This window comes from Lonchura striata, chromosome 2 (genome assembly GCF_050655825.1).
Source record: "Lonchura striata isolate lonStrDom1 chromosome 2, ASM5065582v1, whole genome shotgun sequence".
Classification (NCBI taxonomy): Eukaryota; Metazoa; Chordata; class Aves; order Passeriformes; family Estrildidae; genus Lonchura; species Lonchura striata.
Window position 1 is genome coordinate 127,070,011 of NC_140704.1, and position 14,810 is coordinate 127,084,820.

General features: G+C 33.2%; 1 long non-coding RNA gene across 2 annotated transcripts; it reads left to right on the forward strand.

Annotated features, from left to right (window-relative positions):
• The first annotated feature begins 13,076 nt into the window (after positions 1-13,076).
• LOC146768412 (uncharacterized) lies at positions 13,077-14,244 on the forward strand. 2 transcript variants are annotated; one of them, XR_014952939.1, is made up of 2 exons: positions 13,077-13,859; positions 14,149-14,244. It is a non-coding gene; the product is annotated as an uncharacterized LOC146768412 (long non-coding RNA). The 2 variants fall into 2 exon arrangements; XR_014952938.1 differs by having other exon boundaries at positions 13,077-13,713.
• Positions 14,245-14,810: the final 566 nt, after the last annotated feature.

The following is a 14,810-nucleotide window of genomic DNA, read 5'->3' on the forward strand; positions in this document are numbered from 1 at the left end:
GTGGATTAAAATCCTTCTTGTATCCTTCTCAGTTTTTAATAAATATGCTTCTGCTCATATTGTTTTATAATATCATCTGTACCTTACTGTTCAACACTTTGTAGGGTATATAAATATGGATTGTGACATGGTCTTGATAGAGATAGATTTCTGGATGCCCCCAAAATGACACAAAATTGCTACCAGAGGTCTTCTGTATAAACTCTGCAGCACTAATAACTACTAGTTTAAAACTGTAGCACTGCCATACAGAGCTTTTGTGTATTTTCCCCACATACTGTGTTCAAAATAATTTTTAACGACTCTTTACTGTTCCCTGGAGTCTTTATTTGTTTAATTTGGTTTATTTTTTCCTGCTGATGCCCAGTATCTGACCTGATGATGGTCATTTTATCATGGGTAAATGTCATTGATAAGATGGGTGTTTTAGTCTCATTGATGGTATTCCAAATCCTCCATCTTCTTTAGATGGGACTTTTTTGTCAGTACATATGCTGGTTATGTTTGCTAATATGCTCATTGGCCTTTAAAAATGTCCTCTTCTGTTTTTTAGAAGCTTAAAAAAATTTCATAAGATTAAAAAAAGTTTGCAATTACTTGCAAAAGTCCCCATTTCTTGAATACAAACACAATATTTTTAAGGTTGCTTTACTGAGAGGAAGTAGCATTCGATGTGTGTGCACACAAATATTGACAAATCATCTTGAGGCACCTGTCAGTAAAATAGCTCCAAAGGTAAAGTTCTTAAATGATTTTTTTTCTTCCATAACTGGTACATTCATGCATCCTGTGTCCTGCACTTTGTAGACTTTTTCAATGTTGTTGAAAATATCTCTTCTCCAACCTTATGCTGAGCTACCATGTCTGGACATCACTGCTAGCTGCTCGGGTAAGCACTCTCTGAATACTGAGCCTCTCTCTGCTAGTGCACAGAAATGCTAGTTGTAGCAACCTCCTTGTATTTGTCTGCTACTGTGAATTTACACTACGTAGAGACACCTGGAAAACAGTGCTAACTTCTGTAGTTTACTATCATGAATGACATTTCTCAGTTCTGCAGTTTGTATACAATACTTCTGGACAATCACTTAGAGTGAGTGCAACATACACTGATGCACTTGAAAAAGGATGAATGTCTTATTCTTAAATTGAAATCCTCATAGATGTTGTCAACACAGGTTATATTGCAAGTCCATTGATCTTGCCTTGAGAGCTTTGATTTGCTGGGGTGCTGAGCCAGAAGCATGGTGGGTTTTTTAATTAACTGACCTAGGATTGCAATTGGGCACAGTGATTAGAACAACACAGCTATCATAGAGTAAGGATCAAATTTTTGCTGAGTAATAGGTTCTAAATGAACAGTTTTCCTAACAGTGCACCTGCCTCTTCATGCTAATAAACTGTTTAATTGCCAATAAGATCTCTCCCTGCCCCTCTAAACTAGCTTATGAAAACAGAACTGAGTTTATTGTTTTGTGCATACTCTCTTCCCTTGTAGTTTTGGTGATAAAAACCAATCAATGTGGATGTTTTTGAAAAATTGAGAAATGTGAGGAAACTTGGATATAATATATTTAAAAAAGATGTTTGCTGTTCTTAAAAAAAATAAGAAGTTTAAAGATGGAAGATTATTGGACCAAAGGTTCTACCTGTAGTTCCATTACCTTTTAACAAAAGTGCCATGTTATCACAAGTGCAATTCAAGGACAAGACAATTGTAGAAACCATAAAAAGATGAGAAATCAAGAAATAATTTAGTGAAACTTTTAATTAGTCAAGAAAACATCTATGGTTGCATAAATATATTAATACATAGTTCTCAGAAAGAACAAATGCTAGCAACAAGAGAAGGTTAGACTAAATCATTATTTTCTCTGGGGCTAGATGGGTATTTTTGGATAGAATCTTGAGCACATATTTTGATATTTAATTGGTAGAACTTGAAATGTATTTTATTCCCAAATAATGGACACTGAAACTCTGAGATATACAGGAATCTTTGCCTTAAATGTCTAAAAGGGTAGACTGTTTAGTGATCCCAAAGATAATCAGCTTTAGAAAAACATATTAATAAAAAAATACCACATAGTTTGGTTATAAAAACACTTTAATAGTATGTGTCTTTAATGTGATTTGCTCACCACACAGTCACAGGTGAGTTTTCTATGCAAAGTGGACAGGAAGTCACTGCAAAGGCATACAAGTGAAAGATGTTAGTGAGCTACATGCATTTAACTCTGTATGAGTACTGTCTTCATCAGCTGGATTCTCTTAGTTAATGTGATTAAATAATGAGCTCTTCTAAATTGAATTCCATCTGAGTCATGACATTAAATTCTCATTTCCTGATAAGTTAGACCTTGTTCTTGGTTTGAAGATAACTGCCTTTCTTGTGCCATACTTGTTTTCTGTGGGAAGCAAGGGCATAATCTGAGGAAGTTTTCCCTCTCCAGAGACCTAGAATAGAAAAGTTTTAGCTCTTCACTAACAAAGTGTGTCAAAAACTGTTTATTACTTTCAGGTCTTTTATTTCATGGCTCTGTGGGTTAAGCAATTTGAATTCGCTGCTATTCAGGGCAATCTTCTGAGATTATGAAGAATGGAAAACTTCATCAAACATGTAAAAGCATTACATAACTCATATGTTTGAAGAACAGAGTGGTTGATGTTGGAAGAGACCTCCAAAGTTCATCTGGTCCAAGCCCTCTGCTCAAGTAAGATTTCCTAGAACCAGTCCAGAACCAGTCCAGACAACTTTTGAATACTTCCAAGGATGGACACTCTACAGCATCCCTTGGCAACCTGTTCCAGTACTTAGAGTGAAAAAAATATCCTGGTGCTCAGGGGGAACCTCTTGTGTTTCACTCTTGCCCCTTGTCTCTGGTCTTGTCACTGAACACTACTGAGAAGAGTCTCTTTGCACTCCCAGATATTCACACATCTTGATAAGAACCTTCTGCGCCTCCCCTTCTATGGGCTGGACAGTCCTGTCCCTGCTCATGGAAGAGATGCTTCAGTTCCTAAATTGTATCCGTGGCCCTTTGTTATCTCGTTCTGGTATGTCCGTGGCTCTTTTTCAGTGGGAAGCCTCGAAGTGGACAGAGAATTCCAGGTGTGGCCTCACCAGCGCTGATTAAAGGGAAGGATCCCCCACATCAACCTGCTGGCAATCCTTTGCCTAATCCAGATGAGGAGAACATTTCCCTTTCTTGCAGCAAGGACACATTGCTGGCTCATGTTCAGCTGGTGTTCACCAGGAGCCCCAGGCTGTTTTCTGCAAAACTGGTTTCTAGATGTTAACCCTCTAGTATAAATTGGTAAACAAGGTTATTTTTCATTCAGTGCAGGATTTTGTACTTCCCCTGCTTGAACTTGATTGTGTCCTTGTTAGCCCATTTCTCCAGGCTGTCTAGATGCTTCCAAATTCCAGCATGCCCCTCTAGTGTATCAGACATTTCTTGCTGTTTTGTATTATCAGCAAAATTGCAGGGAGTACATTCTGCCCCATTATCCAGATCGTTAATGAAGATGTTTGACAAGACCTTTGTAAAAGTTCTTCAAAGCATAAACCTAACAGAAATCCCTGCACCAAATTTATGGTAAATCCTGTTTGGGGGAAGCTTCTCATTAAATACTCTGAAAAAATATTTCAGAATTTCTTAGAAAACTTTTGCATCAGAACTATTATTACCTGGAGCACAATTTTCCGATGCTACCATTATTTTGTTGCAGTAATTCCAAAACATTAGGCTCCTACAAGTACTAGGTTGCTACTCAGCTTCAGATAAACCATTTGCATGGTACAACCTCAGATTAACCATTAGAATATGAAAGCCCTTCCAAAAAAAACCCCACCTAATTGAAGTCTCATGTATACAAAGTTCATACCTAATAGTTTTATCTTATTAATTTATAAATTACTGGATGATAATTTGAATAAACAGTACAGTTCTAGTTTAGCATGTGTCAGATAAAAATAAATCTGTATTTTTTTATTTTTATACTATCCTAATTTTTCTTCTTTTTAATGCTTAGTAGATTTGGGTGGAAAACTAAGGCTTTATCACATTTTCATCTTGTATAGCAAGCATAGCTGCACTGACACAAGACAATAGCAAGCAAGATAATAGTTGTCTTTGTCTGCAGAAGCTATCTGAAAAAAGAATTTACGTTTTTGTTTTATGTTTTCTTTCCTTTTTTCCCCTAAGACATCTCAAACTGAAATACTGCAAATCCTCTTTACCTTTTGTTTTGTTTGTGTGTAGAGCATAAACCACATTTAACACATACTTATTTATTATGTATTTGTTGTAGTCATTCTGGAAACCAAAATTACTTCCTGCCCTGCTGTTTTCAATCCAGTCACAGGATTCACCAGGGCTAGAGGCTGACCGGTACAGTAAAGAATAAGTGGGATTTTTTTTTTGGAAAACTTTACTGTGTGTACCAAATTCACACCTTTAAAATAAAAAAAATACATATTTATTATTTTGGAAGACACCTTGATTAGAGATGAAAAGCATTGAAATTTATTCATAAGAGAAAGAAGACTACAAAGAAATTATAAATAAGGTTAAATGTACAGAAATTAAAAAGTAGGATTCTGAAAATATGATTAACTTAAGGTGGAAGCACCTAAATTCTGATGTTCTTTTGTTAATTGAGGAAGAAGATAAAATCCATCAATATGCAGATAGCTGTAATTGTTAAAATATATTTTTTGGTTTGTGTCTGAAAAGCAGCTGAATAGGACTGTGGTTTTCTGAGTAGCCAGGTGGTGGTTATGTCCTAGGCAAGGCTGCTTCATTTCTTCTGCAGATTTTCTTCCTTGAGTTTCTTCCATGTGTTTTTCAGACACTGCTGTTTCTTCAGCCACAAGATAAAACAGGTCAAGGAGATTACTTAGAGTTATCAAAAGTAGAAAAAAAAAATGCAGGGGGATTTTTCAGCTGGGTCATCTTCCATATACAATCCAAACTTTATTTTTTGTGAAAACACTTCGGTATTTTCTGTCAAAATCAAGTTTACTGGAATACCATCTAGATAAGGGCATTTGGTTCAGGAAGGGTGTTTGACATCTTGTCAAGCATCTGACACCTTGTCAGATCATCACTGAAAAGCTATCAGAAACACATTCATGGATCATCAGCATTAATTGTGTTACAACTAGTAGTCCATCCACTGGGACAATGTTTTTCATACTTCTGGTAAGTATAAAGGAAGCATTTGTGTGAGGATACTATGAAGAAGACAAAAATATCTGTTTCATAAAAATCTCTTGGCAGATTGGTGGGGAGGTGAGGATTCATCACCACACATTAATAGAACTTCAAATGAGAGAGACCAAAACATTTTTTTTCAGCCCTTCAATACGGTCTTTATTTTGACTGTGCGCAGTCACAGTAGGATGCATCAAATACAGTAACAGTGACCTGAAAAATCAAAGATGATAAACTTGCAAATGTAATCTAATGGAGCATTAGTGAATTTTCAGAAGGACATCTTTTTGTACATTGCCAGTGGTCTGGAAGAAGAAATCAAGGTTATTGCTGATATAATATATAGATGAAATAAAAATGCCAAGGTGCTAAATGACAATTTTTAGATTTTTTTTTCTTGACTGAGTTTTTGTTGAGATCTCAAAAATATCATCCTTGAGATGTAAATTTTAAAAAATTATACTAGAAAGAAAGTATGCTGGATTTTATGTAATATAGTATTTAATTCTGTTGGGATACAGTACTGGCAATATTTTTAATCTATAACTATGGCAAATTTTAATACAGTTACAGAGAGGTTACCAGTTTTTGTATGAAGACAGAGGATGCTGTTACTTCAATATTGTTTATTTATTGATTGTCTGATACTTTGAAGAATAGTACAGCAAATGTTCAGGGTTTCAGAAGAGTTATTGGAAATATCTGAAGCCTGAGAACTAACTTATTGAGAGACACAAGAAAAATCTGGTGACATTAATCTTTGTAGAAATATAAGAAGGGCTCAATTTTGCACAATCTCTAGGAACTATAAAAGTAGAAAATTAGTACTAGAGGCCCTCAACGTGGCAGAAAGCAATGAGTTTCAAGTATGTTGAAGAGAGAAAGCTAGAAAAATTCATATCAGAAATCAGGCATTTTCTTTTAACAGCGTGTGTTACTGATATTGAACAAGCCTACCAGATGCTAGAGTAGATGTTTCATGCACCTTGTTTAGTTCTAAATTACATGTGTTTCTAAATAATAAATATCAACTAAAAGAAAAGCTATAGGAAAAAATAAACACTTGATAAAGTTCATTGCTCTGTATACAGCAGATACAATTGCCATTCTTAGCTTAAAAATATTAGTTTATGATCTTGAGTAGGAAGAATCATATCTTATATTTTTAGGAATAACTGGGCATCTTTTGAATTCTCATGAGCAGGTTTTGATTTTTTTTTTTTTAAGGCTACAGAAAGCAAATTCAAACTACCTTAAGAGCTAAATGAAAACCATATGCTGTCTTAGATCCTAACACGTTTTCACTTCTGAAGAATAAACAATAAATGGGAATTAGCTTTAAAATTTATTTTTTCAAACTCTCTGTCACATAGTTCTCTGTGTTCTTTGAACAAAGGGAATTCAGTGAGTTAGATTTCAAAAGAACTCAGACAAATTAAATCTCAAAAAAAATGGCCAAATAACTTGAAATTTCTCTCTCTCTGTCTTTGCGTCTCTCTGTCTTCCTCTATCTCAAAATTATATGATGAGGGATGCTTGTGACACAGGTTTTTGAATAAACAGCCAAACTGTTACCTAGAAAACGGAGGTAATTCTGAACTTTAAGAAATTGCGTAGTGCTGAGATCCCAGGTTGAAAGACAAAATTCAGGGAAGTCATAGAAATTATATCCATCCTTTGTGCAAAAAATCAATTGCTGAACTTAGCAAAACAATCTTAGAGTAATTTCTGGTTGTCTTTAGACTTGTTTTCTTCTCTGAATTGAACAGAAATCAGCCTTCTGGGATAGCTAATTTGATGGCTGGTTGAGTTTCTTTTAATTTTGCCCTTTTTAGCAAGAACTCAGTCTTAGCTACAAAACTGTAAAATGGCAAAAGTTTTAGCAAAGATAACAGCATTTACATATTTGGTTAATATTTTCCTTATTATATTTACTAAATAATGAAACAAAATACACATTTTAGAGAAAAATATAGGATAATAAAACCAGTTATTGTAAATATTTACTCACTGAAGAGTTAGAAAAATAATTATTATTCCTTATCTACTGTGCCCACAACTAGGACATTCAGTCTTATTTACATTCATAGTAACTGGAGTTTGATTAGGAGCAAGGTTAAACATGAGAATGAAATACCCACAACTGTGCTTATGTATGTTTTTCTATTATATGGCTGGACATGTTTTTAATTACCAAACCAGTAAAAGTGAACAACAGTTGACATCCTGATTACTGAACTCACCTAGTAACACGAGACATTTGAAAATGATTGACCAGCTGACTGAAGATCTGTGTTTATCACAGAGAGATCATAAAAAACCCCTAAGAAACATACATTCCCAAAGAATACTAAGAAGGATTATCTTCAAAAGGCAATTTATTTAGTTTTATTCTTTTAAACCAAAAGTCAACATTGTGATTTTTAACCATATTTAATTAATGGTTTATCTTATGTATTGTACATATCAGAATATACCCTGTACTTTTGAAAGATTTTTGAGAGGGCAATGTTGCATTTCAACTGCAGTCTGATTTGGCAGATACCAGTCCAACAGTGGATATTTAATGTAAAATTTATGCACTTGAATTTTTAAAAAAAGATAGGTAAATACATTGCATAATCACTGAAATTAATAAACCCAACCAGAATTAAATAAAATTAATCAAGTAGTTATATAGACTTTTTGGAGTCAGAATAATAGTACCATTATCTAATTGTGTCTTTGCAGATAATGAAGAGATAAATCTACTTTTTAGAATTACAAATGAGAAATTTCTTTTACATATAAATTTAATAAATCTTTCCAACTATTCTGTTCACTGAAAATAAAATACAAATAAAAATTAGAGACACGTTGAACATTTGAAATCTGGAAATGGAGCTATAATTTTTGTTTGCTAAATGATAGATAACTGACTCAGGACATCTGGTATAATGCACAATAATTTCTAATATAAAACATGAGCTTGTGATGTTGAAAAATCAATACAATGAAAAATCCTCCAGAGTTGAAGAATGTGAGTAGATCATACAGGAACAAAAAGCTGAAACTGCTAATATACTTGACCAAAATAAAAAAAAATCAGCCTGTTCTTGAAATTGAAAAACTAGACAAGACTTTGCAGTCACTGCATCTGGATGTAATAGCTTCCCAGCAGAAACACAAAGTGGAACTTGCTCAGCTAGAACAGCAGATAACACAGCTTGAAAGAGACCTTAGAGATGCCAGGAACTTTATTGTCAAAAAGATCAGGTATGCTTTTGCTATGAGAATGAGCAAAACAGCTATCTCGTCAGAAATCACATTGCAAATGTGAAGGAGCTGGGTATGCACTGCCTCATATGCATTTGTTACGAATTCTGTGGAAAAAATACTTTATCACTAATTTTGTAAGTACATATTTCTCTGGTTTTTGTCTCTAAATTCAAGATATGTTAGAGTTTGTGATAGCAATGCTGACAAAATACCTACTGATAAAAAGAAAATTAGTACAGTAGTATGACTTCTTCCATTATGTTTGCAGATATTTTTATAGGTACAGTTTCAACTGTAAAACCCATTCATATATATTTTCAATGTCAGAAATCTATCTTGTCATACTTTTTCTTCAGATGAAATGTACATAGGAGTTTTATTTACTCTTTCCACTTTTCTCTGTGGATGCTTCCTGCACAAAAAATGTTCACCAGGTGGAAAGGTTTGGGCTTTATTAATAGCATGATATCTCTAGCAATAAAATACACAATGAGCAGAAATGATTTCTACTTATTTGGGAACTTTGCCAAATATATAACTTCAATTCCAGTGACAGCATTTAGGATACTCTTTTTCTGTTAATATTTTGTTTGGTTTTTTTACTAGTATACTCAAAACAATAAAAATTAACAAGCCCTTAATTTTCTATTTGGTTTATGAAAGAGATGTACAAGGTATAAGACATCAGACAGCTTTGAAATCAACTAATGAGGAACTAGTGCTGATTGTTTAATTTCTAATCTTTTGTTAAACAAAAAGAACATCAAAAGGGAATTAACTTTCAAACAATTTTTTTCCCTGTAATTAGAACCTTTTCATTGTTTACCAAATAAATAGAAAGAAATAGAAACATATTACTGTGGCAGCATATTATACCCTGTCTATTACATTTTGCACACCTGAAAAAATATGTTAATACAAATAATTGTTGTCATGTTAGCATCACTGGTTTCAAGCTGTCTGAAACAATTTCACATTCTCAATAAGGAATATTTAACATTTGAACCAAAAACAGTACAGCACGAATAATTAAAGGCTTAAGTTAAATACATAGACAGTCATTTAAATTTAGATCTGCAATAACATTTACTATTATTCTCTAAGGCTTTGACTGTGCTTGACAGAAACAAAGTACTCTGGGATTAATTTCAAGAAATGGTGCCAACTGTGCGCAATTTGCTGTAATTAAGACATGAAAGAGTACTAAATATTCAGATTAAAAGAAGCATGATGTAGCATGATAGAGAATCAAGGTGTGGCATCAAGCCAATAAAGCACAGTCAGTCATGAATGCTCAATAGTGATTGATATGAAACTTATACCTATAAACTTGTAGCATGTACTTAACAACTATGCAGATAAAAATTAAAATAATGGCACTGTGTTTTAAGGAAAAGGGCTCCTCTAAATCCAAAGTCCAAAGTGTATGTGACATTTTCAAACAATAACAAAACAGAGCCTAATAATGTCTTTTTTTTTTTTTTTTTTTTTTTTAGCACAAATGAGATGTTTAAACAATGAAAGAGGCGGGAAAAAAGATAGCATGGTAGTTTTTCTCTTTTGGGATATCCCTATGCTTTGGGATATCCCTATGGCTACATCAACCTACGGCATTCGCCAGAGTGCCAAATGAAAGAGGTCTGTAGCAGTTGGAACCAAGAGATTAAGTACCCCCCTCCTTTTTTTTTTTTTATTCATCAAACATTTTCCCTTTTTCTTTAAAGGAAAAGTATTCATTTAGATCAAACTGCATTTCCCATTTTTCTCTCAGAATTAGATGGAATATTTCTTCTTGCCTTTGAACTTATAAGTATTGATTAATGATGTATTTATTGTAATACTGAATCTTTTCTTCAACAGACTTTTCTAAATTAAAGTCCTTGTAACTTTTTGATCCTAGAGGAGATGTGGGTACTTGACCCAATTGCTAATGAGGTGCTGTATAATCTCATGTATCCTATAGCTCAAAATAGCAGGATGCAGTATAAAAAGTACATCATAAAAGGCCCTCTTGGAATGCCTTTTGTCTTCACAGGCAATACGCAAAAGAGATGACCTTCTGAGAAAGTCGGAAGCTGATTTCCTGCGGGCAAGGGAAGGTATCAAAGTAAAAGTGGCTGAGGTGGAGCACCTTGACAGTGTGGTCAAGAAACTGAAAGCCAGTATCCAGGACACACAGAAAGAAAAGACTCAGACAGAGACAGCAACCACCATACTGAGAACTGAGATTCAGCAGCTAAATCAGTAACTGCAGGGTGCTCATAAGCAGTGCAGAAAGACAGGTAATAATGTACAAAAATAGTAATGTTACAGAAATGTGAATTTTGTACAGTATAATGGAATAGAATTTTCAATATGGGCATATGATTGTTGCAATCAAATGAATATAAAAGTTTCCCCATTCAGCTCTAGGGTAAATTTACAGATACAGACTGTGACTTCATCAAAACAAAATAAACACAACTGGGTTTTTTCAGTAGTTCTATTTCTGTCCTATAATCCTTGTATTGATTTGGTGAAACATCTATTTCTGTGCCTCTTCAGTCATTGACAATGCAAAATGCAATTTAAACATAGCAAGTTTGATATAATCCTTAATATTTTAGGTGAGTTTTAAAACTGATATGATTAATCCCTGTATAGATAAGTTAACAGATTTAGCAATAGTGCATTAATGCATGTGGTATTTTTTTCAGTACAGTAGTTTACACAAAAGCAAACCAAGATGGGAAAACAAGGAATCATTTCATTATGGTCAATAAACTGCTTTAAAAAATTTTTGGTTTTCACAGTGAGCATGTGTGCTAGAACTAGTTTTCAAAATAAGCAAATGCAACAAGGAAATTGCATTATTAATATTTTGAAGTCACAGTATAGTAGAGCTTGAAATATACTACTTTTACCAAATAAAATATTAATGAAGTCATTTGGAACATAATAGACAGCCTGTGTCAACCCCTTAATTTTCTCTTCCACTATTCACAACATTGCCAGATACGTGTTTCTGGATAAAACCCCCTAGAGGTCTGCTGCAAATTCTTTTTCAATACAACCAGATCATTGCAGATAATTGTATTACACAGGGTATTGATCCAAAATCGTTGTGCACCGGAAACATCTGAAAAAACATGATTATAGCTTTCTGGTTATTGTTCGTACATCATATAAGCAGGCTTTTGTGTGAATCACCTGTAAGAAAGGCAAGGTGGAAACATCAGAGAAATTACCTCTTTACAAGAATCTATTGATCACTTTAAATCAAAGAAGTATGTTTGACATAAGATTACCTGCCAGTTTGAACATTAGGTACACTATGTTATAGCCTGGGGCAGTTGTAAGTCTGACAAAGGGATTGTAAATAAAGCATGCAGCTGCTAGCGCCTCTGGCTTGGGATCAACCAAGGCTCAAGTCCAAGGCATAGGTAAACTTAAAATAATTTAACCCTTTTTTACCAGGATACATTGTGAGTTAAACCTGATTATTAAAAGTAGTGATTAAAACACCTCTTGTATGTTTAAATAGCCATAAAATTAAAAAAAAATACATTGTTGTATCTGTTTACAAATCAAAACAGATAAAAATAAAATAAATTTTGGAAGATTAATCTGTGTCCACACAACAGATCACAGCTCTAAACTACTTCTAAGAACTTCTAAAGCATTTTTAAGGATCTGCTTCTGGACAGTGCATGCTGTTTCACAAAATTGACAGGAACTTAAGAAGTTCTAAAATTCATTTTTTATATAAAGAATTGTTTTCTGGAAAAACAATTAAACAGATTAACAACAGGAAAACCTTTAATGGCAGAGGTTTATATTGCATGTGAAATATTCAACCTTTTGATTTCAAACCCCAATTGAATACTTAGAGCACACAGGTAAATAAGTTTACTCAAATAAGCAGCCGTATTAGTTCTAGTAAGAAAATCTACCACACTAAAGTTATTAAAATATTAGTGCAAAAAATGGGTCCAAAATGCACTGAAAAATATGTTTTTATATATATTATAATTCTTATTGAATGATGACATCTTATGTTTGATTTTACCAGTACTGCTCAATTTTAGATATGGAAATAGAGTCAGTTATACTTTGTTTTTTAACATGTACATTTTTTTAAACATGCGTTGACACTAATAACTGTTTAACTCATTAGTTCACAAAGATTCATATTTGCTTGATATTCAGCAAAGATGAGCTCTGGGTGATATCTACTGCTTGTTAAACATTTAGTTGTTAACGTTAGCTGTGTACCTTTCTGAGGCAAAAATTTAAATTTAAACAGTTTATATACAGTACTTTTACTAATGGAAATGGTGGCTGTTGCTGTGTTTTGTCAGAAGTCAGGTTATGTTACTGTCAATTAGAAAAGAACAAAGCTATTTCTTATATAAGGAAATTGATTTTCTGAATATTCTGAACTCATAAAGGAAGACATGATAGCTGAATTTAGATCCTGTGCATATGGTGAATGTTGTCAGATATTAAAGACAATAAATGCAGAATTATGTAAACAGAGCACAAATGTTTTTCTTTAAGGGATTCTTTCAATCTAAACCTGGAAAATACTGATTTCTGACTTCATTGAAGTCAATATTTTCACTCTTTAAAATTATATTATGGCACATTAAAAACAGGGGTTTTAATCTACGATCACATAAATGCCTCTTTTATTATACTTATTGAACTGCTATCACTAAAAGATTCCTAATTTCTTATGTTTTTATGGTGTCAAATTTCAAAATAATTTTAATACTGCATAATAAAGGAATTGCGTGCTATAAAATGCTTGTTGTGAAGCACTTGTTTTAATGCTTAGTTTTATTCCATTATATCCTAGACCTGTGCATTACATGTGTCTATATGTCTAAAGCCATATATTTATGAAAGAGTATAAAAACGAATACATGAGTGTGGATTTGTGTCTGTGCAGGAACACATACACCTGCACACTAACACAAACTCATGTGTGCACATACAAAGGGCTAAATATTTAAATTAAAGGCTATATACATATATCTTTTAGGAAAATGGTCAACAAAGAACAAAGGAAAAATGTCTTTGTCTTAAATCACTTATTTTTCTGAGAGCTAGCAGTGCACGGCTATGGATTCTTTTGGTCTAAGGAAAGATTGCCATCTATTGGATGACCTTGGAAAAGAACGGATTTTTACTATTCATGTGCTCTGTAATACATGAAAAAATATAATTAAATTGAAGACTTCAAGCTTAAATTGTAAATATTACTATTGTTAAATGTTATAAAAGCTGCTTTATTTTCAAAACAGTGATTTTGAATTCTAGATTGATTTATGCTGCAAAATACAAAGGCAATAGGTGTTTGCTTCAGGAGGAACTAAATATTGGATGTGCATGTATACAGTAAGCTCTGATAGCAGTTTAGATGTTTGTTGCAGAATATTGAATCCAAGTTTCTTTATTTAATTTTACTGTAATACAATGAAAGAGATTTAAGCCAGTATTTAATAGATTTATAATATATTTTCCTCTCAAGATTTGGGAATGGAATGATGCTCTTCTCCTGAAAACAGTATTTGCCCAGCTCTTACAGAGTGTTGCACTGCACTGCATTTAAAACAAAAATATCGCTCTGCTTGAGCCTAAAATGCAAAGCTTTCTTTTTTTTTTTTTTTTTTTTTTTAACTTACAGGCAAAGAACTTGCCAGTCAAGATGAAAAACTTCTTCTAATGGAATCCAGCTTGAAAGCAGCTAAGTGAGCAAATAGCAGAAACCATTTGCCAAGAACAGAACAGTAGAAAATCACAGACGGAGAGCTGAAGACCCTGAGAAAATTTATTCTAACTTCTGCAGAAGAAATTAGTGATTACAAGTGAGTTACTAATTTTTCGGTATTTGAGAAACAAAAGACATTCAAGTCAGCAGTAAATCCTTTTAATATGGACTGTATTAATAGGTTCTCTCAGGTACGATGTAGTGTAAATGTGTTCTGTAACTCTATTGAATAAACTATTAAATCTAAATGATTGATTAATGTATGTTTTAAAATATATCCTGCACTTTAAAAAAATGGGTGTTGAAAAGTACTATAAGTAGGAGTCTGGTTTATTTTTAAAATTAGTATTCTGTAGTGTGGAAGTGGAATAGTGTGTGTAATTGTTTGTTACCTATCTGTTAATGGTATTCTCATCTTCCTCTTTTTGGAGACCAAAGGTTACATATGGGTCTTATTGTCTTTCTTTTTTTTTTGTTAGAGAAGCTGCCTCTAAGCAAGAGGCTACCAAATTAAAGAAAATTTAGTATTTGAACTTTTAGTCACAATAGCAAGGCGTATATGAAGTTGTTAACATAAA